Genomic DNA, 4,276 nt, shown 5'->3' on the forward strand with positions numbered 1-4,276 from the left:
GGCATCTCACTCCAAACAGTTTTGAGGGAGACAGATCAGTTCGGCTTTCAGAGCAGCGTGAGTGTCCTTGGGACGAGGCGCGCTCGGCTGATCTGCTCCACTCCGTGTCCCTGGGGAGCAGGGCAGAGGAGCCGCGTTTCCAACGGGCGTGAATTTAAAGGACATGCAAACGCCCGCTGCTTAAATGAGTGCTATTTTGACTATGACAACCCCTTTGGAGCCTGTTGTTTGTTAATCCCTCTGCCTGCTCATTCCTGGGGGATTTGATTGTATAATCTGAAGTATTGTATTTAACGCAGGATGAAGGCTGGCATAATAAGCTTGACCAGTCTTCCTGGCAGCATGAAGGATGTGCAATTTCAGCTAAAAGACTGCTACTTTTGTATATTTCTGTGCTTTGAGCAGTTCCCCAGGCAGTCGCATGTGCTGCTTCAGCTCTCTGCAGGGTGAAGCACCAGCGAGTGCCAGACCCCGGGCTTATGCGGAGCCGGGAAGGGGGAGCATGCTGGGGCTGCCTGGGCCAGGTTTTGGGGGAGGACTGTGGAGAGCAGGTCCCGCCAGGCTCCTGTCAACATTGCCCTCGGCTTTCTTTACCTGTAGTTCAGCCTCAGGGTCAGCATGACAGGGTTGGGGCTTGCGGAGCAGTGAATGTCCCCAGGTCTGGGCAGTTCCTGCGGGAAGAGGTGGCGGAGGAGACCAAGAAGGTGGTCACGGTGTCTGGCTGTGTCCAGCTGCAGAGCCGCTGCTGGAGCTGAGGCTGGAGCCTCTGAGGACTCCTCAGAGCTCTTGCATCCTCCCCAGCACCCTGAGGAAGGCAGCTGTTACGGACATCTCGCGCCCTTTCCTCCCGCACCTGAAGTGGCACAGCGGAAGATGGATGGATGGCTGCAGGAAGCCTGTGTTTGTTCAGGCCCTTGTTGAGCTTTGGCCGGCCTGGCTGTTCCCTGTCCTGTCTCAGGCTTTCGACCACATCTTCCATCCAGGACGTGTTCTTGCGGGCAGCAGCTGAATGGGCATATGTGAGGTCTGCCCAGGGCTGTCACTGCTGAACAGCAGCCAGAGCTTGGGCTTTGCCCTCTGAGATAAGACGTGGTGCTGAGAGCATCTTCCAGCGTTTCAAACCACCTCACCTCTGATGCTTTGAGGTCTGCAGCCGCGGCAGAGGTGAACATGGCTGCTGCAGCTTAGATGGAGCAGATTGGCCTGGCTCAGGCTTGGCGGTGGACTGGCTGGAGGTCCGTGTCCTTGCAGACTCACCAAGAACAGTTTCTTGTTTGTTCTCAGGGAGTGGGTGGGCTCAGCCTGTCACGTCAGCTCTGACCCTGAGTCTGGCTTCAGGTACGTGGTCTGCCGAGCCCATCGCCTTTTAACAGGCAAACACCTCAACCGTTACCGAAAACTCAGGAACCAGTGAAGGGCAGGACAAGTGGCATGGGCACCCAGGGCTGCCCAGCATCTCGTGCCTCCCATTTCGCAGATTCCTGAGTGATTCTTGTGCAGCGCAGAACACGTCTAAGGTGATGAAAGGTCCCAGGAGAGCCCTTGTCTGCAGAGTGCTCGCTGCGCCCTGCCTTCTCCGCGGCCGGCCTGCCTGTGCTTGCTGGGCTGTGCTCGTGGTTCGCTCTGCTCGCTCCATGTGAGGGACACAAGCCTGAACTCCCTCGTCATTTCAATCAGGTGAATGTCCCATGTGAAGGTGCCGAGAGTGAACATCAGGAGCTGGCAGGAAAGAAAGGGTTGGAGTTCAGAGTAGGGTGAGGGAAGAATGCGTTTTATGAGATGGAGGGGAAAAAAGCTTTCCTGTAAAATAAAAATGAATGTAAGAGGCCGAAAAACTGCCAGGCATCGGGAGCTCTGCAGAAGCCAAAGGAATGCTTTTCAGCATGGAGGTGACATTTGAGGAGCAGGTGTGCTGACACGGTCACGGTTCTCTCCCTGTGGCTGACGTGGCCGTGCTGCTGGGGAGTATTTGGCCGGGGAGGGGTGATTCAAGGGGTTTGACAGAGAGGATTTGTTGATAGTTTTTCGTTAGTAATTACTCGTCTTCAGCAAGATATTAACTTTCCTGATCTGGGGCTGGAAGTAATAGTCCTCTCAGCTATTGCCTGTGCAGGGACATGGCACACAGGGCCGGGGCTGGCACTGTACAAACATGCAAATCACAGCAAAACTGCCGCTTCCTTGCTCAAGAAACTTGTGGCCTAAGTAAACAGGGAAACCATGCTGCAAATCTCATTTTAAGCCTTTTTTAAAGGATGTCTGCAGTGCTGAGGGTGTGCTGATTGCTTAGTGTGGATGATTCTTGAGAAAAATTCAGCAAGATTCATTTTATCAGAGGTTCTCAGCCTGAGTGCCTCAACTGGCCAAGAGTGCACATTGATTTGCCTCCCATTGCCTGGAAAATATGTTGAGAAGTTAGAGGAGCTTTGTAATAATGTCTGCCCTTGTGGCAGCACTACAATTAGAGACTGCTTACGCCTCAAGTGCCTTAACAGTAGAGTCCTCTTCTGAGGATGACATTTTCCTCCAGGCATCCCAAAAAGTCTGGTTTTGACAGCTCTGGTTGCGATACTCCAGCAGATAAACGCATGATTGTGTGTACAAACTGCTGGGGATGGGGTCCGGGATGAATGGGCTCTGCCTGGGAGGGGTTTCTCGGCCAGCCGGGGCTCTGCCCGGCACAGAGGAGGGTTTGTAACGCAGCCGGGCTGGCTTGCCACCATCTCTCACTCTGCCCATCTTCCTACAGTGTCTATACAATATTTCCACGTTGCGTTTTAGCCTCTCTGTGCTGTTCAACTTTGAGTCCATGTCCTGCCATTCTCTTCGGACAATATCCAAAATATTTTGAATATTCTCTCTGCAATCAGAGATTTCCCTGAGTCATACCTAAATGTTAATAAAAGCCTAATGGTTTATGTTAAGAAAGGCAAGAGATAAAACTAGAGCCCTTTTATCACAGACTTTAATGGCCTGAAAACGTCAGTTGTGTGGGAACAACTGCCAAATTTTGAGCCTATGAAGATGATGGCTAAGTCCCACAAATCAACAAGTTTGGAGCGGATTATCGGATGCTGGCTGTGTCATTTTCCCAGGACTCCAGGCATGCTAGAAGCCAACACTTTAATCCGCTCTGATACGATGCATGAAAGGGGCCGGACTCCCTTTCCACTTACTGCTGCTCTCTGTGGCTTTCAGACCCGCTCTGGTAGAGGCAGGAAAGCCTTGCTGAAAGCAGAAGCTGCAGCGCTTTTTTCTGAACTGCAGCCTGCTTTTGATTCAGAAATAAACTCCGTCTTTGCTTAAGAACTATTTTTAAGGTCACAAACACAGGATGCAGAAATCAGTACATTTCATGGTTTTCCTGAGTGCTGCCTCACCACTCCTCTTCCTCCTTCTGTTTCCAGCAGACTTCCTTCCCGAAGGGACATCCTGCGCGCCTGTCTCTGGGGCCGGGCAGCTGTAATGGAAAGTCTGGGAAATTGCTTTTTCTGCACATTTTAGACCTGGGATGAAGAACTGAGCTAGCACCGTGCAAACAGCTGAACTCTTGAGCTCTGATGTGTCTGGAAATCTTTTATCTCTGTCCCGTGTTGTTTTTGCAATCATGCTCAGGGGTTAATCTGACTAACCCTTCTCTTAGATGTGGCTCCTGGGTTTGAATTAATTTGCATCACTCGTGAAATTTTGCAGAAAAGCCGTGTACACCCTCCTTGCAAGCACACAGGGTGACAGCAGCCTGCTCAGCCAGTGCTGGCTGCGGGTCATCTCCAGCCTGTACCTGAGGTGGCTCTTCATTAGCTTCACAGTGGCAGAGTCAAGAGTTTTGGGTGCAGAAGGAGTTGAATCTAGACTCGCCCAATATTTCCATTAGTTACTGAGTATCCAGAGCATGTAGCAGAAAAATAGTGGCAATACAGTAAATGCCCATGGGGTTGTTTTAAAATGCAGATAATAGAAAGAGATTGGTTTTGTAAGAAAAGTTTATGCTTTCCCCACTTCAGGGTAGGGCAGTTTGATTTAAGATGGAGTGACATTAAACCCATTCTACATGGAGAAAGCCTTTTAGCACAACCTTTAAGTGTGATTTCCCAAGCTGTGGTGATTGACTGGTGTCTGCAGAAGAATGTGACTTGGTCGTATCCTGTTTACTGTAACGTGTCAGCAGTAAGATGTCCCCTCAGTGCTGTGGTGTACAGACAGCAGCAGCACCGTGTGTCACCCCGCGCTGGGACCTGAGAGAGGGAAACACCATGTGTCTCCTCCAGCCTGTCCG

The sequence above is a fragment of the Antrostomus carolinensis genome, unplaced genomic scaffold (genome assembly GCF_000700745.2).
Source record: "Antrostomus carolinensis isolate BGI_N321 unplaced genomic scaffold, ASM70074v2 scaffold34079, whole genome shotgun sequence".
In the NCBI taxonomy this organism is placed as follows: Eukaryota; Metazoa; Chordata; class Aves; order Caprimulgiformes; family Caprimulgidae; genus Antrostomus; species Antrostomus carolinensis.